Below are 27,275 nucleotides of genomic sequence, written 5' to 3' on the forward strand. Positions count from 1 at the left end.
TGATCTTGAAACAATTTGGTTTGTTTAACCTGGGTAGAAAAAGACTTAGAGAGAACACAATTACTCTTAAGATTTAGAAAGACTATTGCCTAGAACCTGAATTAGATTTATTTATTTATTCATTTTTGGAGTGAGAGAAAGATTGAGAAACAATTTAGAAGTGTGCAAAGAGTGGGATTGTTTATTTCAGAAGGCACTGGAGGGCTTCAAATGAAGCCTAGATGATCACAGGTTGGTAATTTTGTAGACCAGATTCTTATTCATGAATAAGTGATCTGGATTGTCCTGGAGGTCCCCTCCAGAACTAAGATTTTATGTGTCAGCTTTTGTGAACTTGGGCAAATCACTTCCCTTTTGGCCCTTTACTATCTCTTCCTTTGTAAATGAGGGGTTCAGACTACATCATCTCTAAGGACCTTCTTCTTCTATATATTACAATCTTTAGCCTAAGACTATTATGTAGATGGAAAAATGAGACTCAGAATTCTAGTATGAACATGATTATATTCTTCCACCCTCCTGGATCCCTGGATCCTCAATTGTTTCTTTGGGTAAGATACATCACTTGGCTGTACCTCAGTTCCTCTTTCTGATCCATTCTATTGCCTTTATCCCATTCCTTCTTCCATTCCCCCACATGTATATAGTGTAGGGGATGTAACACATAAACTTCTAACTTCATAACAGAAATACCACCCCCATCAGCAGTCAGGAAAGATGCCCTCTTTTGCCCTGTTTTACCACTGATTAGCTATAGGCCACCTGCTGGGGTCTAATCAGCTGCATTAGCTGTTTCCTCCTCCTTTTCCTTTTACATACAGTCACCCCTCCCTAACTCCCTGCTAGATCTTTGCCTGGGAAATCACAGCCCTCAAGGAGGATGGAGGAGATCTGGGGTTTTTCAGCTTTGGTGCATGAGCAACAGGAGCAAATTAACTCCCAAGTGGCTTACATCCCCCTTTCACGCTATGGTCTTCAGACAAAGCCAACAGGAGGAATAGTACAGAAACTTGGCCACAACTGCTTCCTCAAAGACTATTTCCTGTGTTTCCATTTTACTGAAGTGCTTTTAAAGGACTTGGAAATAAGCCCCCTGGATTGCCACAGTGGGCCCTTGGGCTGTGGCCACCTGCCAGTCAAAACGTATCTGCACCCACCAACTCTTTTCACACAGCTGTTGCAGGGGAAAGAATTTCCACCCAACCCTGCTGACTTGGGCCAGATTCAAATAGGGGGAAGCCTGTTGTACTGGAGAGAGGTCTGTCCTAGAAGACAGAACACCTGGGTTTTCTGCTCTGCCTCTATGGCTGTGTAGCCCTGGGTAGCTCTCAGAACTGGAGTTTTCTTATCTCACTTCTGGGATATCTCTAATCTTGCCCTTTGCTCTAGATTCCATTTGGGTCATTGCTGTTCCTTTCAACCCCCAAATTGGATTTTGCCCCTGGAAACTCCATGGGCTCTGATAGGCCAGTTTTGGCCTTATCTTGTCCAGTTCAAGCTTTAGTACACTTCTCGGATATCTCCAACCAGCTCACCTGCCCTTCCCCAACTCCTTCCCAGCCCCCTTTTTTTCTTTGCCCTTTAGAATGTAAACTTCTTGATGGTAGGGCCCATCTTTCTAACTTGTATTTTTGTCTCTGGCTTTAGCACAATGCCAGGCACATACTAGGCGCCCAGTAAAGTATCTATCCCTCAATCTAGTGAAAGTGCTGAAGCAAGTGGATCCTTAAGTTTCCTTTTCACTATAACTCTAGGAATGTCTGTTCTAATCTAGGGCTCTTAAGAGAGAGGGAGAGTTATGAACCCAGCAGTCTCCCACCACTGACCATCATTCTCCACTCTAACTTTCCTGACTGGTCCATAATGTTTGTGTTGGCCAAGGTTCTGCCTCTCTATGAAAGCAGGACAAGGACAAGAACAAGTACAGGAGAAAAGGAAGACTGAAGAATGTTCACTCATACAATAGTAGAGTTATAAGGAATCTTGGAGATCATCTAATCCAACAGCCTCAATTTACACATGAGGCATCCTGAGAGATGGATGACATTTCCAGTACTATGTAACTATTAAGTAAAAAGGTTAGGATTGAAACCCATGTCTTCTGACTCCAACACTAAAGTCCTTGTAACATAACTAGTAAAATAAAACATCAAAAGTAAATAAAAATTCTTTTCTTAAGCAATAGATATTTCCAGACTAATATAGAAGTAGATTTTTCTTCCAAAAAAACCACACATACACACACAACAAACTATCATCTCAATAAGAGTGATCTCCATTTGAATTTTTAAACAAGGCCCTTCAAAATTTCTCAGTAGGAAATTAGTTTGAGTGTTTTTTTTCTCTCCCTCCTTTTTATCTCCTCAGATAAGTGGTGATTAAGGGGGAAAGTTTTTTTTTTTAAATTTAATTTCCTGTAGCAGACCTACAAGATGAGCACAGATTTGTTATTTGTTATTAGTTATATATTTTTTTTGTTTTTAGTGTATACATATATATATATATATATATATATATATATATTTGTACTCACATATACCTGCATATGGTATGATTTCTCTTTAAGGAAACTCAGAGCCAAAAATACTTTTAACTTCTAGAAGCTAGAGTTTGGTAGGTTGTAAAGGGTTTGGAGGGAGGGGAGATATCCTGGATTTGTTTTGTAGGAATCTAAATTAAGATGCAGTCTTTGATCCTTAGTGTTGAGGAAAGGAAATAGGGTTTCTGGAAAGAAGAAATTCAGATCCTCACACCTATATCTATTTCTTCTTAATAACTTTAATCTCTGTCCTCTAGATTCCACTCTCAGCTACCCTTCTCTTGCTAGCTCATCAGGTCCAAATTTCCAAGTCTCATAGTTGCAAACTCACCTCTCCAGCACTCTTCCCCATCCCTTCCCAAATCTGGCTCACTACTCAGAACACAATCCTACACTCAGAAGGAGAAGTAACTGCTTGATGACATGACACACTTCCTCAAGGTTCAATATAGTGGAGATGTAATGAGATTTATAAAAAGCAAGATCTCAGCTCCTTGTTCCAGGCTTTGTGGGGTTGAGTTCGATTCCTGATGTGTATTTTATACTCAACACCAGCATTTTCAGGAACCCTGAGGGATGAAGTAGCGGGGTGCCAGCAGCTCTGTTTACTCTGCTATGTTTGAACTCAGACAAGATAACATCTTTCATCTTACAGCTTTTTCAATCTTAAAGAGTCCTTCTCCAGCCTCAAAATATTTATGACTATAGGCAATTCTATCATAAGCACTTCAACATCTGGGGGGGGTCTATATTATTTTATTTTTTTCCTCTGATAGTGAGGTGTTCAAGTGGGATGGTACTGGAGAGGACTAGTAGAAGTGATTTTCCCCTTAGTAGGCAGGTCTGGAATGCATATGAACCCACAGCTGTTGTTGCTGGGCTGCTGCCTTTAAGAGCCACACTTGTTAGACAACAGCCCTGCCATCTGGGGATAGATGTTGGAGTGGTCTTGAATGTAGTGTTTGTCTTGTATGTCTAAGAATCCTAATGAAGTCGGAGTGTCAACTAAAGAGGAAGATAAGGGCTGATATGCAGGAAGAAAGTGAGGAAAAGGGAAAAAAAAACTAAGGGAGAAAGGGCAAGGAAATAGAAGAAAGAGAAGCCGAAAAGGGGGAATTAATAAATCTTTTTAAAAAGTTGGGATAGAAAGAGTAGGAGTTGCCTAGTTAAAAAGGTTTACAATTCAGCCAACTTTCAAATAGCTACCCTGATGGATGGAGACAATGGTAAAGATAATGCGAAGGGGCATCAAAAGGAAAAAAAATGCATTTATTTTGAGGATATATTTTTGTACAATACATTTTTACATGGATGATATCACATTCCTGAGTAACATATGATATTTAATACTGAAATGCAATATTGAAGCTACAGTATGAGACCTAATTTAAGAGACGCTGGAAGGGCATCTGACTTCTCCATTTTGTGCCCACACATATATTCCTGAAATCGGCTTAATGATAGGGCATTGAGATACCCTCGCTTCTTAGACTAATGGGAAGGATCATCCTGAGCAGAGTTATGTGTCCTGTACTTACTCCTTCCATTTGCTTCTTGAGATTCACATTTTCCTTGAATTTGGCAATTATTAGACCTTTAGTTTTAAAAGATTTCCTGATACGCTATAACATGTATAGGAGAAAAGGATGAGAGGGAGTGGAATTGAAAGAGGATTTAATTAAGCAGCATAGGTAATATCTGTCAATAAGACATTTGATGCAATATTTGCCCCAGGCAAAAGAATTGTTTTCAGAGTCCAAGAAAAATCTAACTTCTTATTAGAAAGAAATCAGTGAACACAGTGGATCTGTTCGTAGAGATGGAAAACTCAGACAGATGCCCCATCAGTTTCATTAAAGTCTGACTCTTCTTCATTCCTCTGAGTGCTGCTGCTTCCTTCCACGCCTCTCCCTCCACCTCAAGAGTGAGGAAGGGTCAAACTTAGTGATCTGGATGAAGTTGGGTACTGAGAGTTTTAGTTCCTGGTATAAATCTCTGACTCCTTCTTGATTTGTACAGTGAGTCAAATCACAAACAGAAAAGAATATTTCATCAACAGCATTCAGAATGGTTTCCAAAATATATGTTTGGTGTAGGGGAAGAATCAAGAAGGATAGAAGCAGAGATCATGAGACATGGGTATAACTTTCTTTTCTGCAGCTGAACATGCTTGCCACCCCCATCCCCCCATACCATGTGATTTCTGCAATGGCTAAATGAAACCTCATCACACACACTTTCCAACTGGAATTTGAACACCAGAGACCAATTAGGCAGTAAGCAGTTCAAGAACTATAAATTAAAGAGTGGTAATTAGAGTCTCCCCCTTCTCTTGGTGTTGACATTTCAACTCAAAATACAAATGGAATATATGCAGTGGTCCAAGATATAGGAAAAAGAGGAATTAAATAGAAGGAATGGAGGTAAAGGCTGCCAATGGTCAGTTTGAGGATCTTTGTTGAAAGTAAGAGAGACTACTTAGCACTCATTTAGCCATTTTCCTCTGAGTGTTTTCAGGTGCTTAACCTATCAATTCAGGTCAGACAGGGGACTTGAAACCTAGAAACATACCCAGACTCTGGGAACCTTGGTGACAGCTAAGTGAAACATAGAAAATGGATAAATAAGATTATATAGATTTAAGGCAAGAAGGGGCTAAAGAGTCCATCCAGTCTTGCTGTCTCATTTTACAGATTCGGAAATTGAGATCTAAAAAGATTGTAACTTAAATAAGTACACTATTTTAAATGTCAGATAGATGGTACACTCATGGGCCTGGAATCAGGAAGATTCCTCTTTCGGAGTTCAAATATGATCTCAGACATTAGCTGTATGACTCTGGGCAAGTTATTCAACCCTGTTTGCCTCAGTTTCCTCATCTGTAAAATGTGCTGGAGAATAAAAAGGCAAACCACTCATCTTTGTCAAGGAAAATTGGAGACATGAAGAGTTGGATATTACTTAAAATGAACAAGAAGTGGCAGATGCTTCTCTCCTATAGCCTCTTCCCTGCACCAGATATCTGTTCTTCTGTTTAAAAAATATTATTGTATTGGGTTAAAAATAAATGAGAACCAAGGGCTAAAGTGGGCAAGAAAGTTTCTTACAAAGTTTTGTTGGAACTTAATAAAGTAGCCAAATTTCTTAGGATTTTGAAGCCTCCCTGGAGACTCAAGACCCATTTTTTTTTTTCAATATAGGTTCAGACCCTTTGGAACTAAATGTGAATTCCCCAGACTTTGGCGGCTTGCTCTCTGCAACTGGGTAACATGAGCTTTATTTCCTGAACTATTTCATTCCTCTTTGTCCAAATAGGAAAGGCTGGTATCCAGGGTTCTCTCATAAAAACAAGAGGCTGTTCACACTTATCTCAAAGCCACCAAAATCCTCTTATGATTTCAGCCTAGGGGTGGGCACACCCTTTACAGAGTTTAGACCATTTCTGGGTCTTGTATGGAATGGGAGGGGTTCAGCCAGATCCCAGAGTAAGAGAAAAGTTCTAGAATCTTGTCTTATGACTCAACTAATACATCCCTTTTGGTTTGGGGTCATGGAATTGGGGGACCACAGGCCATTCCACTGATATATGGGCTGAATTCATAAGGAAAAACAAAACACACATACATACACACACACAACAAACAAAAACCTCCAACTCACTCCTGGAATTCCCAATAGATTCTCTGGTTTATCTCCTGTGTCTGGGCTGGGCCTGAAAAATGTACAATTTATTTTTTTGATTAAGAACCAAAGGGAACAGGAGAGGAGGGATCTCAGTCAGAGGAAAGAATGATGCTGCTTTTTATTGGGCTGGATAAGAAAGTCCTTTCTTAGCTAGGGTTGTGAGGAAAAGATGGAAAATAGTCCATCCTTAGGTCATTCCAACCAACCAGCAGAGATTAGTCTAGAAAACTCCCCATAATTCACTTGCATGTTGTTATTCCAGGGGAATTTAAATGGCACATGTAATTGACTTCCCATAATTGCCTTAAGGGAGCTTTTTCATCCCATTTACCCTCACTCATGTAGAGATATAAATGACGAAAGCTTGAAATTTGGCTAATGTCTACAATGAGGGAAGAACAGTTAGCAAATTCCTGTATTGCATTTCTTGTTAGCCTTCAAAAACAGATTAAGTTAAGACTTTTGCCTCATGAGAACTATTAAAGTGAATTTGCACTTCATAACCTTGCATTTCACACTAGGGAACAAGGCATAGCAGACACCCTTTCATAGAATAAGAGCAGTAATAAAGGCATAAGACTTTTCTTATAAATTTTTGGTATGGAATACTAAACATATATGTTTTTCAATTGTTATTTCCTCATTGAAGATTGATTTTCAACCTTTGACTATCCAAGTAACTTCTTTGGGACTCAGTTTCTTCAGCTGTAAAATAAGGGAATCAAACAAGATGATCTGTAGTGTTTCATTCAACCTGAAAATCAGATAATACCTATACAGCTAGAATATAATCTTTATTTGCAAAAAATATGAATCTGTGCCCTGGGATATAATTTTTATTTCAACAATTCAATTCAACAAAAATATTAAGTGGTTTTCTAGGTACTAGAGGAGAAAGTCTGAGGTCCTTTATTCTGTCTCTCCCTTACTACCTCCTTCCTTCCTTCTTTCTTCTTATTTTATACACATGCTCTAGTTTGAATTCTCCTTGGTAATGAAGAAAGACAATCAAGAATCTGGAGATATAGAAGTCCTCCTGTCCCCGTCTTTTTCTCTAACATGAGGAGGAAGGTATACTTCATCTGTTCTTTTGGAGTTTCACTGTTTATTTTAATTCCTCTTTTGATTTTTCCTTTTTCATTTGCATTGTCGTCACCGTATATTATTAGCTCGCATTTTCTTAACTTTCTGCATCAGTTCATAGAAATCTTCATTATTTCTCTGAGTTCATTAACATAAGTAATTACTTATAACATAATAATGTTCCATTACTTTCCTTTACCATCATTTTTGTTGAGTCTTTTCCCAGTTGAAGGGTAACTATGTTGTTTCTAGTTATTTGCTACCATAAAACATTTTTGGGTATGTATAGAACTTTGTTTCTGATTTTATTCTTTGGAATATATGCTCAGTAATGGGATCATTAGCTCAAAATCTATGGATACATTAGTCATTTTTCCTTGAATAATTCCAAATTGACTTAGAACATTATTTAATCACTTCATAGTTCTACCAATAGTACAGCAATATATGTTTACCCATAAATTTTTCAGTATTGATTCTTTATTACTTTTGTCAACTTGCTTGGTGTGAGATAAAATCTCAGATAAAAACTCATATAATTTTCATTTCTCTTAGTTTTTGAGATAATATTTTAATGGGGTCATTTATAATTTTTCAATTTAAAAATATTTAAAAATATCCTTTGACTATTTATTGGAAAATTTCTATTGATCTTAAATATTTGTGTCAATTGCCTGCATATTTTAGATTCCAGATGGTTATTGGTGATATTCAATGTGCATATTTTCTTACTTGACAGTTTCTCTTCTAATTCTATTAGCATTGATTTAATTGATGTATAAACTTTTTTAGATTTTATATGGTCAAAACTTTGACTTTATCTTTTATGATCACCTCTTAAAAGGTCATATAAGGTGGGCCTCAGAGTCATGACAACTTTTAGTTCAACCTACCTATGAAATATAGTGACTGTGTGACTAGTTGAACAATTTGTTTAACCTCTCTAGGCAACTTACTATGATAACAAATTACAGAATATTTGGCCATCTGCATTGGCAGAGAGGATTTCATTTGTTGGATGTCCTTATACTGATGTAATCACAAGCCTGGAGAAAAACAAATAAATTAAAAAATCCCCCTTTTCCCCATTTGGATAATAAATCTCTTATCCATAATTGTGAAAGGCACCTGCTTTTATTCTCTTCTAATTTAGTTTTTCTTTTTAACATTGTGACAATGTACAGTCAGGTTCCATAGCCTTTTATTTGGGTTATTTGGTTTTATGGTGTAAGATGTTCATCTAATTCTAATTTCCGTCAAATTGTTTCTCAGTTTTCCTAGGACTATTGGTGTGAGGACTGGAATATTGCTTGGCCATAGCTGAGAACAGTGACTCCATTTTTTACTCACTGACTGACCTACCTTTCTACCAAAAAGTTACTATGCACTTCAAAAGTGGTTTAGTCAGCTTCATTTAGGTAAGTAATGAAAGGTTCTCCTGGTCATGATCAGTTTATCAAATTCATTTTATCCACCCGTGCAAGGTTAGTAAGCTTTTCCAATAATAATGCCCTTGTAATATATAAGTGGGAAAAGGTTTAGTCTGGAACAAAATCTGAGTTATTGTCCTTGAGGTCCCTCTCCTTCCTAATCTCTATGAATTTGCCTAGCAATGACAATCACATATAAAGCTAGAAAGTCACAGTTGTAGACTACTGATCAGAAGATATCCCACTGTACTTTTTTTTCTTGTTTTTTTCCCCCTTGAGATTTTCTCTTAGGACTGAAGGAAAGGCTGGGATAATTCATACATCATGTCTGGGAGTAATAAACTGACTGACATGATCCTTTGAGCACTTAATAATCCTTCTCAGTATCCCTTCCACAATTTTCTCAAAATTGGCCAAAATGAAAGTTTTTTGCTCTATAATTTCTCTTATTGGGTTGTTCTGCATCAGTTCATTAAGGTTTTCTCAACTTTCATTGAATTCTTCATATTTTAAATTTCTTAAAGTGAAATGATTTTTCATAACATTGATATAATCAGAATAAGAGCAATTCTTCCATAGGTACCAATTTTCCTTTAAATTCTTCAATACTATGAAACATGCTATGGAGTTATGAATATGTGTGACAGATTGGGGTGCCTTTTGAGTAGTGACAGTATAAATTGAAGTGAATTTACCAATCCTTGGCTTGTTCTACTACTTTCTGCTATTATGGAATAGCATATTGTCAAGTGATCAATTACTAAGTGAGCTAAAAGTGAAATAAATAGAATGTTGCTTGAATGCTAGATGGTACACTAATTAGTCTCCTTTCTCACAAAGCCATTCTCTTCTAAGCCTACCTGTGACTAACCAGTTCTAGGATCAATACCTGGAATATACCTCCAAATTAGCAAAAATACAATATCTGTTTCTTCTAAGTTAACAACCATCCATTTACAACATGGGTCTCCTTGAATCACAACACTTTGCCTCAGATTAAAATATCTCAACAATTAATTTTTAGTACTCCTATGATTTTTAAAATAATCAGATAACAGCATACTTAAATGAACATTAAAATATGATTTTCAAATAACAGTTTGCAGAGTCATTATAGTTTGGGTTAGTGCTTTTTTCTAATCCCTCTGACACTGATTTGGTCAGTGGGAAAGGGGAGGAGGATGAAAATTAAAGGAATTGGATAATTTTCAGTTAGCAGAAGTTTCTTCAGCAAGACACTAAGGAAGAAAGGGAGGGAAAATGATATCTATTAAAATTTGCCTGAGTTTACAATGATGTCCAAGAAGCAACCAGCATATACCAGTTCAGTGAGAGCTTTGAACTTATTCTTGGTCTATCTCACTGTCATTGCTTCTAGTTTATTTTAAATATATGGATAGCTTCACAAAGTGATCCCATTCTTACCACTCTCCTTGGCCTACATTATATTCATTTTGTTTCTAGACATTTGCAGAGAAAACAAAAGAGTTTATCAGAGAGCTTCTCTCTTTTTTTTTTTTCCAAGCCCATGAAAACCGCTTGGTGGAAATTTCTCCAAGGAAAATGCAACTAGAAACCTGAGAACTCCAGGAAATTTATGCCTTTACAATGTTGTTAGCTTATATGTATCCCTATTATCCCCTTCACTTTAGGTACCTTGGGAAGTTTTAGTAATTTAGATAACATTTATATATGCAGACTATTTCCCTCTGCTTTTGACATCTTTGGAGTATATAACTAGTAGTTGTTTTGTTGAATAAGTGACTATAAGATACAATTCCAAATTGTTCTCCAGGATGGTTGGACCCTTGATGACTCATCAACCATGCATTAAGAGGTTTTTCTTCCCCCTCTAATATATACGACCTGTGAGAAATAAAAGCAAGAAAGATCAGGGCACATTTTGAGGAGAATTAATAAAACAGTGTGATTGAAATGGAAGGAAAATTGAACTAGATTTAAATCCCAAACAATTATCAAGCACCTATTATTTATAGAACACTGTCTGGAAGGACTAGGTATATAGAAAAACAAAATAGCCTGTCTTCAGGAAGCTTATATTATTTTGTGTACTATATATAGAGATAAGTAAGCACAAACTATATACAAAACAATACAAAGTAATGCCAAGAGTGAGAGAGTATTGACTGTGGGAATGAGGAAAGGTCTTGTGTAAGAGAAACAACTGAAACAAGAGATTCCAAAAGAAAAAAGATGTAATTGAAGTGGAAAATGTTGGATAAGTAGGTATGAACCAAGATAAATTATAAATATTTAATTAGTTGGGTCTTTATCCTATTTGCAGTAGAAACCCATTGCAGTTTTCTGCAGTAAAGCAGGGAGCTTAAATACAATAACCACAATAATAATAACAACTAAATAGTGCTTTAAGGTTTGTAAGGAGGTTTACATGCATTATCTCATTGGATTTGTTCTCTGAAGATGCAGTAGAAAGGAGATGATTGATGGATTGAGCTCTCAGAGAAGGCAGAAGGAATAAAATCAAGGTCACAGGTAGAGAGATTATCAAAAGAAAAGAACTCTGAGACAGGAAGGAAGTAAATTTGAGGGGAAGATATGGAGATATTTTGAGTTAGAGAGGAGGATTTAGAAATGTTTTGAAGCAGAGATGAGGGAAAATGAGGATCCTTACACTGGATTTATCTTCTTAGTAAAGTGGAAAGCAAGGTCATCTACTGAAAGTTTAAAGGAAAATGAAATTGGAGACCTGAGGAGAATGGGTGAAGTTTGGAATATCAGCTGCTGTGAGGATTTATCTAGAGGACAGACAAGAAAGGGTTATAGGGAAAGTCTAGCTGAAGTTGTCATATTAATTTCTAGAGAATTCAAGCAACATACCATCATTCCTTTCCCTTTTCCTTCCTTTTTCCTTTTCCTTCCCTGTTTTGTTCAAGTTAGAAATATAGCAGCTATTCACAAACATACCATGCACATCAGAATAGAAGTTTTGGCCCACTACATATCCTTCCTGGGCTTCTTTGTCTCTCCTTAGGTAGCCTGGTAGCCCCTTCCTCTGGAGGCTCACCACATTGGTGCCAGACTTAGTGTGGGTACTTGGCTTTAGATTTACTGCATTTCAGAACTCTGGAGCTCAAGTGATTCACCAGCATCAGTGTCTGCACTTACAGGAATTAGAGACATGAACCACCATGCTCAGCTATCATTATTTTTTTGCAAAACTAAGCATCCAAAAAGTGACAGGAGAGGCAGTGGAAAATAGAATTTATGATTGTTAAAGAGAAAAACTTTTTAAATTTTGTTTTATTACCAGACTCTACTACAATGACTTATACATAGTATGGACTCAGTAAATGCAAATTAGATTAGAATAAACATGATCCAGTATGATTGTGTTTAATGAAGAAAAGCTATCTACTTTAGTATCTAATGGCAGAGTCCATGGGATTTTAGAAAATTTGTTCATAGGACCAAGATTGGAGTATGTCAGATTCCAGCGGCTTCCTCATGTGTGTGAAGTGAAGACAGAATTCACTTTCTCCAACAAAACAGGGATGTCTTAGATAAAGCCAAAGCTTACATTAGGTAGTGTTTTTACCTTGGGGTCTGGTTCTAAACTATTTGGTCAAAACAGTTTGGAAAATTTGATCTAAGTTGATAGGAGGAGAAGAGCAAGGGAGGATTTTTGATCTTTTGTTCTTGACCTATCTGAACTCATATTACCTAGAAAATAGAAATTAAAGTAGAGGTGATAATGTACTAATAAACCCTTTGAATTCCAAGTTGCTGATCAGTTTTGAAAATATTTATTCTTAGGGAGAAGGGGATGGAAAGGAGAGTCAAGATAGTAGAGTAGAGGCAGGACACTCATTGGCACTCTCTTAACACTGTCTTCCAAACAACTTTAAAATAGTGCTACAAATAGATTTCTGGAGGGGTAGAGCCAACAAAAGGTTGGAATGAGAAAGTTTTTCTTGCCTATGACAACTTAAGAAGTTGGTAGGAGAGGCATATGATACTGTGTTGGGAGCCAACAAAACCAATAGCAGGCCTCGGAGGTGACTTTAAGAGCTTCTCAGGTCAGGGATGGTATTGGTGTTGAACAACTAGTCAAAAAGAGATTATAATATGGTGACATAAGAAATAATGAGCAGGATACTTAAAAAACAACAACAAAAAACTGGGAGGATTAAGAAGATCTGAAACAAAAGGAAGTGAGCAGAACCAGAAGAACATTGTATTCAGTAACAGCAAAATTGTATGATAATCAACTATGATAACTTAGCTATTATTACAATACAAAGATCTCAGACAATTTTGAAGGACTTATGATGAAAAATGTTATTCATTGCCAAAGAAAGAACTAATGCAGTATGAATTAAGATCAAAGCATACTATTTTTAATTTGTTTCTTTGTTTTTTGCTTTTTTTTGGTCTGTGTTTTCTTCCACAACATGACTAATATGGAAATATGTTTTGCATGACTGCACATGTATAGTTTATATCAAATTGCTTGCTGTCTGAAGGAGAGGAGGGAGAGGGAAGGAGAAAATCTAGAACTCAAAGATTTTAAAAATAAATGCTAAAATTGTTCTAATGTGTAGGAAAAAATTAAAAACAAAAAGAGAATGTGGGAGACCTTTGTTGCAATGGATGCATGACCCTGTTGCACTGCAATTCTGGGTCTCAATTCCAGATCAAAGAGGAACACTAGCCCTTGTGACTCCAGGGACTCTGGTCACATCTCTGGTACAGAGAAGAGTGTTTGTAGTCTCTCACAAGTAAGCAGGGCACCTGGTCTCTGTTCCAAAGTAGAATGAAGAAGCACTAATACTTTTGGCCAAAAGAGAACAGGGGACCTGGTCATTGTTCCAGGAGTTAGAAGAACTAGAAGAGCACTAGCACTTATAGTTTCACAGGAAAAAGGTTCCTTCATTGGTAAAGACCAGAACATATATTAGAAGAGAAGTAACAACATCTTTCTTTGGATCACAAAACTTACAAACTCCCAGGAATAGCTCTGAAAATGGCAATACCTTTTAAGCTTGGGAGGGTATGCCCCACCCCAACCAAAGAGCAGAGTCCTAACTTTAACGTATAGTTGATAGTCAAGGAAAAAAATGGGAAAATAAGCTAAAAATAACAAAAAAGAGATGGCCATAAAAAAGTAATTGTGATGACAAGACTATCAAAACACGAATTCAGAAGAAAACAGTGTGGAAACAGCCAGAAACAAAGCCTTAAAAAATTAGAATTGGAAGCAACCCAAACAAGGATTCTTGGAACAACCTAAAAAAGATTTAAGAAATCAAAGAAGAGTGGCAGAAGATCCCAGTCATCTAAGACTTGCTCAGGTACCACTCCCTGATGGAAGCATTCTCATCTCTCCAAAACTGAAAGTGATTTTTTCTGACTGCTAAGTCCCATAGTACTTTATACCTTTCCTAAGCACTCATCATATTACAATTTTCATTTTTTGCTATAAAAATATATGTTTTATCTTTCCCAACTCTATTGAGCATAGAAGGAAAAAGGAGTGCTAAAGAAAAACTGGGAAAAGATTACAAGAAAGTTCAAAAGAGAGTCAACATATGAGAAAGAAGAGAGTCAACATATGAGAAAGAATGATATCCACATTTAGAGAAAGAACTGTGGGAGTAGAAATCCAGAAGAAAACATCTGATTTATCATTTATTTATGTGAGTATATGATTTGGCATTTTGGTTTTAAAAGATTATTTTATTACAGAAATGAATAATATGGAAATAGGATGTATAACCCAGTGAAATTGCTTGTCAACTCTAGGAGAGGGTGAGAAGAAAGAAGGGAGGGAGACAGCATAAATCATGGGAAAGAATGAACAAATGAAAAGTTTCAAAAAATTTAAAGAGTCAACAGCTTATTGAAAAGGCACAAAAATACAAAAGAAAATAATGCTTTAAAAACAAAATTAGTAAAATGGAAAAGAAGGCAAAAAATTCACTGAAGAGATGAATTTCTAAATGGAAGAATTGGCAAAATGGAAAAAAAGCGTTCAAAACCTCATTGATAATAATATTTGCCTAAAAATTAGAATTGGACAAGTGGAACTTAATGACTCCATAAGATATTGAAAACAATAAAACAAAAGTCAAAAGGATAAGAAATACAAGAAAATATGCAATATCTTATTGGAAAAACAATTGACCTGGAAAATACATTGAGAAGTGATAATTTAAGAATTATTGGACTACCTGAAAACCACAATAAAACAAAAAAAGCATAGACTCATTTCAAGAAATAATCAAGAAAAAAATGCCCTAGATAGTCTAGAACCAGAGGGTAAAATAGAATTTGAAACAATCTACTAGTCATCTCCTAAAAGAGACCTCCAGATGAAAACTCTGAGAAATATTACAGACAAATCCCATAGATCCTAAGTTGAGGAGAAAATATTGCTTCAGCTAGAAATAAATTAAAATATCATGAAGCTAGTCAGTATCACACTAGATTTAGCAGTTTCCACATTAAAGGAATGGAGTGCTTAGAATATGATATTCTGAAAGGTAAAGGAGTAGAGAATTCAACTAAGTTATCCATCAAATATGAGTACATTCCCTTGGGGGGGGGAATACAGAACTTTCAAACATTCCTGATGAAAAGACCAGAGCCAAATAGAAAATTTGACATTTAAACACAAGACTCAAGAGAAGCTTTAAAAAGGACATGAAAGAGAAATCTTAAGAAACTTAATATGGTTAAATCATTTACCTTCTTATAAAGGAAGATTATTATTTATTACTAAGAATTTTATCATCATTAGGGCAATCAAAAGGAGAATAGAAGACGAGTTACAGATATGAGTTGACTCTGACAGAATAATCCAAAACAAAATTTTAAGGGGTGAAAAAGAGGATGCATTGGAAGAAAGGGAAAGGCAGAGGAAGAACTGGGAAAATAATCTTACATAAAAGAAGCATACAATAGAGATATTACAGTGAAGGAGAATATGGGATGTGGAGGAGTGGTGGGTAACACTTAAACTTTACTTTCAAGGAAAATCATATGATACAAAAACAACTTTTAACAAATTATAACATTCATTCTTATTAAAAACACTAGAAATCATAGTAATAAATGGAGCTTTCCCTTAAATGATAAGTAGTATGTATCTAAATCCATGAGTAAGTTATGAGGATAAGCTAGAAGCCTTCCCAGTAAGACCAGGGGTGAAGCAAATATGTTCATTATCACCACTATTATTCAGTATTGTATGAGAAATGCTAGCCATTATTGTATGAGAAATGCTAGCCATAGCAATAAGAGATAAAAAAGAAATAGAAAGAATTAGAATAGTAAATGAGCAAACAAAATTATCATACTTTGCAGATGATATGATGATGGTAAGCCTAGAGAATCAACTAACAATAATTGGTTGCAATGATTAACAACTTTTGCAAAGTTGCAACATACAAAATAAAGCTACATAAAACATCAACATTTCTATATATTGCCAACAAAATCCACCAGGAAGAATTAGAAAAAGAAATTCAATTTAAAAGAACTGAAGACAACATAAAAAACAAAACAAAACTTCAGAGTCTACCTGCCAAGACAAATTCAGGAATTACATAATCACTTACAAAGCACTTTTTATACAAATAAAGCAGGATCTAAAATAATTAGAAAAATAATAATTGCTGATGGATAGGTAGAACCATTATAATAAAAGTGAGTTTTGCCTAAATTATTAATTCATTTAGTATCATACCAACAAGAAAAATATTGGAGAGGATGTGAGGACATTGAGATATTAATACATTGATGTAGGATGGAAGAGCTGATAAGTAGTCTAATATTTATGGAGAATAATTTGGAATTATGTCCAAAGGATTATAAAACTGTCCATGGGTTTTAGCCCAATAATACCACTTCTAGGTCTTTATCACAAAGAGATTAAAGAAAAAGGAAAGAGACCTATTTGTACCAAAGTGTAATGGCAACTCTTTTTTTTATGGCAAAGATTTAGAAGTTGAGATGCCTATCAGTTGGGGAATGGCTAAACATGCTGTGGTATATGATTGTACTGGGATTTTGTTCATTCATCTTTCAGTTGTTTCCAGCTCTTCATGACCCCATTTGGGATTTTTTTTGGAAAAGATACTGGAAGAGTTTGCCATTTTCTTTTCCAGCTCATTTTATAGTAAGGAAACTGAGGTAAACAGGGTTAAATGACTTACTTGCCAAAGGTTACATAAATAGAACATATTGGAGGACAGATTTGAATTCGGGAAAATTAGTCTTCCTCATTCTAGTTCAGGCACTCTATCCTTTGTGTCCCCTAGATTTCCAGTAATGGAATACTCTTGTTCTATAAGAAATGATGAATGGGATTGTTTCAGAAAAAGTCAGAAAGAATTATATCATGTGAGGTAGAGTGAGATGAGAAGAACCAGGAGAACACTGTACACAGTAACATTAATTTTTAAGATAACCAATTGTGAGTAACTTGGATATTCTGATCAATGCAGTTAGTGAAGCAATTCTGAAGGATTTAAAATGCAAAGTGCTATCCTCATCAGGAGAGAGAATTGATGGAGTCTGTCTATATAGACTGAAGCATATTTTTTCATTTTCTTTGTCTTTTTTCCCCCTCAACATGTCTAATATGATAATAAGTATTGTATGATTTCACTTGTATAATTAATAGCACATTTCTTGCCTTCTCATTGGGTGAGGAAGGGGCAGAAAGAAGGGAGAAAATTCAGAATTTAAAATAAAAAGAACAATAAATGTAGAACATAAAATTATTAAATATTTAAAAAATTATTCTTGTTACAGTGATTTTTTTAGGGTGGAATTGGTCTTACCATGTGACTTTCCCAGCATAAACTAGCACCCCAGATGTCTTTTGTATAGTCTAGGGTCCAGACTGTTTCTTAAGGAGTCTGAAAATAGACCTGTGGTGAAGTCAGCTGATTGAGAACTGATGACTACAGCTGTCTCTCAACTGCCTGTTTCTACTCCACCTACCATGTGCTGGAATCAAATGGAGCAGAATTTCTCCATCTTGCAATCATTGCTTTTCTACATTATAGACCAAGGACAAACCAATATCTGCAAATAATTAAACATTACAATTCTGATGTAGGTATGATTAATGGTAGAGAAGAGTTTATGCTTGCTGAGATCCAGTTGGCTATGCTGTAGTTGCTGCAACTGGTCTTTCTTTGTTCTTGCTATAATTCATGTTCCTCCTCCTCTATTTCTTGTTTCTTCTAAGTGACTTATAAATTGGATCCAGCTATATACTATATAGGCAATTGTTGTCTCCAAAGATGGTTTGAATTTGTTGTGGGCTGAGAATGACTTCTTCGTTAGAAGTTAAACTTAAGATTTTTTGCCTTAGTGCCACACAATCTGAGAGCAACATTTTCCAGTTTCTAGTGTTACATTTGAAATTTTGCTTCCCCTTGAATCATTTCAGGAATCTGCCTCTCTTCTATGATCATAATTGTTGATGGATTAGGTTCTATAACTCTCTAGGATGAAGGATAGCCCAATCTCAACTATCAAAAGCTGTTTCCCCAGCTTCACAGATCACTGGGAGTTTTCTTAGATCAGATGCCCATCTTACCACAGGATCACCAGTTATCTCTCTTCTAACATCCTGATGATATGCTATGGATGTACTTCTTGCAAGCTATCTATTTTTGTTTCTCTTTGTGGAAAAGACATGGGACCTGAAGTCAAGGAAATTGACTTTGAATGCTTGCTACATTTGCTAGTCATGTGATCATAAGGGAAACAATTTCATCTTTATGAGCCTTAGTTCCTTCACCTCTAAAATAGTTTAATGACAGTTGCACTATTTATTTCACAAGGCTGCTATGATTAATATTTTATATGTTAATAATATTTAACATCTCAATATTCTATATAAATATTTATAATCATTTTTGAAAGGACTAAATCAGAATGATGAGCATTTTTAATTAAAAATGTTTATTTTAATAACAAATTTTCACATGATTTTTCTGAAGTTATATAATCCAAATTGTCTCTCTCCTTTCTTCCCTCCACCTTCCTAGAGCTGGCAAGCAATTCAGTTTGGGTTATAGATATATTATCACACAAAACATGTTTCTATATTTATTTTTGTGAGTAATCTTATAAAACTTAAACCCTAAAACATATATCCAAATAAAAAATGATAAATCATATGCTTCCATCTGCATTCTTACTCTAACAGTTCCTTCTCTGGAGGTGGATAGCATTCTTTTTTATAAGTCCCTCCAAATTGTTCTGGATCATTGTATTGCAGTTAGCAGCAAAGTTTATCACATTTGATTGTTCCACAATATTGCTGTTACTGTATACAATGTTTTCCCGGTCCTCCTTATTTCTCTCTGCATCACTTCATGTAGGTTTTTTCAGTTGTTTCCAAAATCAATGATGAGCATTTTGAAGAATTAATAAGTTAATAAACATTTATTAAGTATCTACTATGCCCTCTATTGCCCAAGAATTAGGTTGCAAATATGAAAATGAAAAAAATACTTGATCTCAAAGGGTAGCACTGGGTAAGTATTAATGGACTAGGTATTATTGTCAGACCTCTCTTTTAATGATTAAACTGCATTTCAATTCAATGAAAATTTGAATTCTGACAGTGCAGAAGACTATATTGGGCTATATAAAGGTGTGATAATACAGATGAAGGAATACCTTCACTCACAGAATTTATATTGCAGTGGGTGTGGGAAATGAGTATAGAAATAGTTATCAGACTAGCATGACTGGACCTGGTGTCACTATAACTACTGAATGCTCTTTAAGGAGGTAGAGTCAAGAAGACCTGAGTTCAATGTTTAAGACTTAGTGCCTGTGTAACTTTTATTAAATAACTTAACCTTTCTGAACTCCTCATCCATAAAATGGGAATAATAACAACACTCATTTTACTAGGTTATTCCAAGAAATAAATGAAAGAACACATATAAAGCACTTTGAAAACCTTAAAGCACTTTATTAATCCTATTCATTAGCTATTATCATATAAAATATATTATAAGATAAAATACATACAAAGTTATATTTAGAGTTAGAGGAAGGAGAGATTAACTATAATAGGGGATTGAGGTAAAGTATTATGTAAAACTTCATGTTGTTGTAGACTAGTGAGTTGGAATTCTAGCAAGATATCAAAATTCAGAGAGCAGTGAATTGAATAGTTGTAATAATGACTTACATCTCTATATTGAACTCCAAAGTTTATATAGATTTCTTTCTTCTCAACAACCTTGAGTGATAGGAAGTACAAATATTAGAATCTTCATTTGATAGATAAGAAAACAGTTTATAAAAAAAGTAAATGTATTTGCACAAGATTATTCAATATACAGGGAAAAGGTAGATCTAGAAGCCATTTCTGCTCACCTTAAGTTGAATGATCTTTCCATTGTATTAACAGAAATGGAGAGGTAAGAAAAAACACAGATCATAAATATATGAACAGTACAGAGCATACTCAGGATAGTAGTGAAAAAAAGATTGGAATTCTAAATGGAATCATATTGTGACATCTATGTTGAAGATTATGAAATATATTCCTTTGGCAAAATGAGGTTGTAAAGGTTTTCAGTCAAAAACTTTTCAGCCAAACTATTAGGAGGAGGTCCTGGCAAATATGTATGGGATAGTTTTAAAAAGGAGGATTCTAGAAGAAGTATGAAGATGACTTAGAAGAATACTGCAGTAGGTGAGAAGTAATGATGAGGGTCTGTACAATGGTGATGGTTGTGGGAATGGAAATTAAATAAGTGAAAGACACTATTTTTATGAGGTAGACTCTATAGGATATGAAAAGTGATTGAATAAAAGAATGATGAGGAAAGGCAAAAGAAATGAGGAGAGAGAAAAATAACAGAAAGTGGAAGAGGGAATGATTCCAAAGCTTCAACCTTAGGTGACTGGAAGAATGATGGTGTGAAGATAGGATTAACTCTTTCCTCGGCTATTTTTAGCTAATCAAATCAAGAACTTAAAGTACCCCTACTTACCATTAAGTATAAGAGTTCACAAGTCAGTTACTAGAGTAAGCTTACACCTCCAAAGGCACTGCCCACCCACTTGTGCATTGTTAGGCAAATTGAAAGACTGCAATTGTTTTTTTGTGAAGAGGAGGAGTGACAGGAAGTGAAGTGGGAAAAGGAGCAAAAAAGAAGAGACCAGCATGGTCTAGGAATCATTCCTTTCCTGGCTTTTGGAGTGAGTGGCTGACCATTCCTTTCCTGGCATTTAGAAAGATTGGCTGAGATTCCTGCCCTAGCTTTGGAGGAGGCTGAGTTAGTGGTACTCTGACTGAAGACACCACCAGGACTTCCAGTTGAGGATTATTGGGAAATCCATATGGAGATAGGGATGTAGGGAAGCCCCTGCTGGGGGCTGAGCTAGACCTCACCAGAGAAGAGCTGTTAGGCTTGTTAGGAATCTGGTCTCTTTATCTACACATTTATGCTTTCACTCTTTCTACCTCTTTGTAAATAAAAACTGCTAAAAGTCATTTTGATTTATGCTATAATATTTTAAAATCAGCTACCACAATATTATTTTAAAACTCTCTTATTTAGTAAAAAAAAAAAGAAAACAACCTAATTTAAAACTTACAATGGTATAGTGTTGTGTTAATTACAAAGTAAAATAATTTTATCCATCATCTTAGACAAACAATCCTTACAACTTTTTATAGTTTTATGAAAATTTTAATGTTCACTATATCCTTTTGTTACACTAATTTATTTTTCAACATTTGTAATTGAACCTACAAGATTTTGACAACTCTAAAAATTATAGTTCATTAAAGTTTTCTTATCATATACAATGTTTGTTCTCAATACCCCAGAAATTCTCCATTGGGCATCTGCTCAACTAGTTAAGGGTCTTCCTCTAGATCAGGGTAGAACCCCTGAAGTCCATAAACATTAAAAAACCCAAATATGTTAGTAACAACTATTTCAATATAAATTAATTGCTTTGTAAAAGAAAGAAAATTGTGTTTGAAGTCCAGTGAGAGAGGTTGAACTAAAGACACAGACTAGAAAATCACGTGTATAATAATCATTAAACTTTGGAGAGTGAAATTATGGACTAGAGAAAATGTTGAGAGAAAATAGATCAAAGATAGAATTCTGGGGAGCACACATTAAAAAGAATAGAAAGGCTAGGTATCAGTTGTCAAAAAGGTGGAAAAATATCTGAATACTCCTTTCTCATAACTGAGAGAACATGTCAAGGAAGACATGATCAACAGTCTCAAATGCTATGGAAAAGTTGAATAAAATTACTTTCATTAGGAAACAATGGGAAAAAGTCCTGGATTTGTGGTCTGAAGATCTCTTTGTATTCAAACCTGGTTTTATTTACTGTTTCTATGACTGTTTAAGTAATTTAATTTATTAGTAATTTAGTTTCTTCACCTGTAAAATTAACAAGTTGGACAAAATAATCTTTAAGCTGTCTTCTGGCTAGAATATCCTAAAGAATTCTCTAATTACATGGAATTTTTCTGGCAATTAGAATATCCTGTCATATTTTAATAAAGCAATTTAATAAAGCAAATTTAATAAAATTATGACAATGGAAATCAGGTTGTATATAGAAAAGATATGGAGGAAATCTCATGACTCTCTGCCATGAGGAAAGATGTTTCATTATCTACTTTATAGGATCTTCACTGGTTTTTCACTTATTCAGAGTTCAGTTTTCTTTTATTGATGTTTTCATTGACATTGTTGTAGTTATTGTGTACTTTTCCCTTCAGAACTTGCTGATTTTATCTGTGTACACACACACACACACACACACACACACATATGCATATAAAATGTGTCATTACATTCCCACAGATATATTAGTTCATTTACTACTTACCAATTCCTGAACATCCACTTTATTTCTGGGTTTGTAAGCCTTGATATACATTTGGATGTACTAGTGTTGACAAATAGGACAAGGTCTTTTTTCCAGAGGTTAGAAAAACAAAGGAAAGTAAGAGGGTAGAGATATGGTGAAGTTTGAGATGGTAGAAAGGTAGCTAAGAAATTGAAAATTTTATGATCTCTATTTTTCAGCAAAAGAAGAGGCAAGGTAATCTGTTAAAAGGAAAGAAGTGAAAATAAATTATAATTAAAAAAGAAAGTGGAAGATACAAAACAGGATAATAGGGTTAGGGACTTGAAGAAAGCAGTAATAAATGCCAAAATCCATTTCAGGGAATGTGATAGGAAGACAAGAAGAACTAACTGAAAAGAGTAAACTACAGTGAGGGAAGACCAACTAAGGTAAAGTTAGTATGAATTAGTAGTGAACTAAATTAAGATGACTCTTTGCTGTTTTAAAGCATTAACCAGTAAGGACATTAGTAAGGTAGGAACTGGTGGAAAAGAAGGAGTATCTATGATTCTCAGAATCCTTTTTACCTCCTCAGATGATTCATCTTGCTTGTTTTTCATTTATAGCTTTCAGATGTAAGAGGAGTACAGTGGAGTAACTAAAGATGGGGTTATGTTTGTAAAATTTTTAAGTTAAACATATCAACTCAGCATTTTTATTACTATCTTTTAAAATTTTTACCATTTCTTCCTATTACATGTAAAAACAATTTTTGTATAGGTTTTCTAACATTTTGAGTTCCAAATTCTCTCCCTCCTTCTGACCTTCCCCTTCCTTATTCCTCCCTGAGATCTTAAGTGATTTTACTATCATTATTTTGATGGAGGCACTGCTGGTGTTTGGAAGGGTAATAGCTACTTTTCTGATTCAGTAAATCCCCCACCTCCAATCATCTGTTATTTACATTAATGTTGAGGTAAGATTCAAGTTTCGGTGTGGATAGGAAATATCAAAAAATCAATTTAAGAAAATTTTCAGGAATCAAATGAAATTGAGCTGAGAATCGCATCTTGTATTTGTGATTGTGGCAGCCTGTCCATGACCTATAGGTACCCTCTCTCAGCGAATCATAAATCATCACTTTTCGAAGCAAGAAACTACCTTAAGGAAACTTTTAATATTCCCAGCAGCATGGCATAATTTATAGAGAGATGTCCTTAAAACCATGAAGATTTAGGTTTAAGCTTAGCCTTTGACATTAAAGCACTTAGCACAGTGGCTTAAATGTAATAAGAGACCCAGGGCCAACTAGCCTAACCTCTTATCTCTAGGTATCTCTTTAAAACTATAAAGAGCAGAGAAAGTACTAAACTGCATGTTGGAAGGATATTTCTTTATAAAAGAGTTCTCTGCACCAAAGAAATCAGAGATCTAGTCTCATCATATACATGAGGAAATAAGCCTCCACTTATGACATTACTTATCTAAAGTCATGAAGAAAATTAGTGATGGAAACTGTAGTTAGGACCAATATCTTTTGAGTTCCAATCCCATTATCTTCTGACTTTAGAATTCTTGGTACAGTCAGACAATTTCAGAGGAAAACAGAAATCTTCTAAACCTCAATTGAAAAGAAATAGTCCTCTCTTGAAGCAGAAAAGAGAAAGATTTCTGATCTCTCTGAAGGGAAAACTAACCTTGATCAGTATCATCTCAGTGGTCCATGCTGGAGGATGCACTAGTCATGCTGATGTATGATAGATTTGTAACTGCTCTTTGAAACCTGGCTCTAAATTTGTGCTAATCTGTTGTGCAAAATCTCAGTTTGCCTCTTGGAAAAGAGGTGTATCATTGAAGCAGCCCAAACTGGAGACCTTGAGGATGGTGCTTCTGTTGTGCTTATCCAGGGAGATCTGCCCCCCCCCCCCATTTAAAAAATACCCATCCATGACAGAAAGGAAAATAAAAATAAAGGGCCTCTTATAAAATTATTACCCCCTCATTTAAGTCAACAACAGTGATACTATGATAGAAGCCAGCAGTTATGTCACATTGTTTTATCACTCTAATTACATCAAGAACACAGTAACTGTCTGGGAGAGATAAGATTAAGGGAAGTAGAGCCCTTCTGAAATTTCCAATAGATGGCAGCTGGATTTATGGACTGATTTTGTGTTTGGACATTAAGTTCAATTACTTTTCTTTAGCTCTGAAGAGCTGTGTTGCCTAGAGAAATATCATCAGATGATTCTTCTGCAACTCTCTGCTTTTCTCTAATTCAGCTCCTATTCACTTTGGCAAGGCAGTGTTCAGAGTCAATGAGGCTATAAAAGCCAGAGATTCTTCATCTCCTCTTACTTTTTCTTCTCATGTTCCTATCAGGGTGAAATGATAGAACAAGACCTATGTTCTCCCTGCTTTTATTCCTGTTCCTTTGGGAAGCTCTGCATAGATAGGGAATTACAGTGGAATGAATGTTGTTCTAATGATGGTCCAATCCTGGTTATGATTAACCTTTGGCAGATATCGAGGATGTTAGTTCTAATCCCAGTTTTACCACTCACTAGACAAAGACCTTGGCTAAGTCATCTTGACCATCTTGCTTTATGTCTCTCTCCAGTTTCATCATTCACATATCATATAAGTATGGACAACTGGTAAATTCTTGTAGTGTGATACTTAAACAATGAACTAATTTGTGCCATTACAGGAGTAAAACTTTAGCCAAAAGGTTCAAAATAGTGCAGAGTTCAACATTCTCAGTTGAGCACCAGATGGTGATCTTGAGTTGCCTGCCAAGGCTTCTTTCAATCATATATGATCATGTATTGGTCTAGGCAACTTTAAAAAATTTTAAGAGTACCTTATCAATGTGAGAGGGTTCATATGTGTGAAAAATTTGACAATCTCATTCCCCCAATCCAACTCCCTCCATTAGGGCACTAAAATGCTCTTTACTGGAAGTTACTTTTTTCTTCTTATTGACCCAAGTCCCAGTCTAATCCAGAAGATGAAATGTTGATCAAATCTTAACATATAAGAGTTAGTTCTTGATACTTTTGGCTCATTGACACCATCTTATAAACTATTTCAGTTTATCAGGTCTCTTCCCAGGATATCCATAGATTTTAGTAACACAATATGAAATTATATAATTTCAATAACACAGAATTAAAATGCAAAAGATAATTATGGTAACAAACATGTTACATGTGGAGTCATAAAACCTGGGTTCAAGTCTTCATTCTGTCAATTAATACCTATGTGATGTTCATTTTGGTGTCTTGTTTTCCATCTCTGTAAATGTAGTGGGATAGTTCAACTCTTAAATCCCTTTCAAGCATAAATCTATTATCTTATAAAGTTATTCCAAATTTTAACTCCTCCTCTCTCAGATCTTTGGTATAGATGGGAATATTTCTCAAGTATACATCCTAAGAATGCTAAAGAAGAATGGGGAGAGGGAAGGAGAAAATGACTTGTCCAAGATCATCCAGGTATTGAGCAAATGGGCATGGATTCAAACCCATATACTCCAATAAAACAATAGATATGTTATTTATATTTCATATGAAAATTCCCTTTTATAGTTGAGATCATAGCCCATCTATGTCTTATCTTTTCTGGCTCTTGTTCAATTCCCTAAATCATCAACAAAGATGGGAGCACTCATTTAATATACTGAGGGTCTTTCTCTCAATTTCTTGACATTGTCATGATTGATACAAGCAGATCCCATAGATCCCATAGATAGATACAAGCAGATCCTCTCCATTGGTTATTCTCATATTTTGCTACCTATTTTCTGAGTTTCTATTTCTTGTAATATGTTTCTCTGATAATAGAGATCCCCCCTTTACTACTTCTGCCATGAAATTCTTCTTTAGTCAATGCATATGCAATATGAATATCTTTACTACTCTTTGGCTGAAACGCAGCTTTAATAATTTTTAGGCCATGGTATTCAATGACTTATAGCCACAAATCATCATTAATAGAATTTTAAATGTTCTATGAAATAATAAAATATGTAGAATGAAAATGAGAAATCATATGATCCTTATTTTATAGATGAGGAAACCAAGGCATAGAAAACTTAAAGGACTTGGTTATAGTCCTTTATATAGTAATAAATAGCAGAGCCAGGATTCAAACTCAACTCCAATGATTCAACACTCTTTCCATTAATATCTCACTGTTTCCCCATCTAGTCTTGTCAATCAAACATTTTTCAGTTATGTCTTACCTCTTATAATCCCATTTGGAATTTTCTTGGCAAAGATACTGGAGTGTTTTGCCATTTTCTTCTCCAGCTCATTTTACAGATGAGGAAATTGAGGTAAGCAAGGTAAAGTGATTTATCCTGGGTCACACACCTAGTATTTGTCTGAGGCCAACTTTGAACTCAGGAGGTGGTCCTTCCTGACACCAGACCCAGCACTCTCTACTGTGCACCTTGCTGCCCCCTCCATAAATCTGAACCTCACCCTGTCAATTTACAAATGGGGAAAGATGTTTAGAGATATTGAGTAGTTGCCCAAAGTCACATAATTAGAACAGAGCAGAGACTAGTATCTAGGCCTTCTACCTCCTCTACTGGGTTCTTTCCATTGTACCAAAATACTACAGTCTTTTAAACCAGGAGATGGTTGACTCCTATAAAGATCTCACTACTTATTCTTTGCTAG

Source organism: Monodelphis domestica, chromosome 1 (genome assembly GCF_027887165.1).
Source record: "Monodelphis domestica isolate mMonDom1 chromosome 1, mMonDom1.pri, whole genome shotgun sequence".
Taxonomy (NCBI): Eukaryota; Metazoa; Chordata; class Mammalia; order Didelphimorphia; family Didelphidae; genus Monodelphis; species Monodelphis domestica.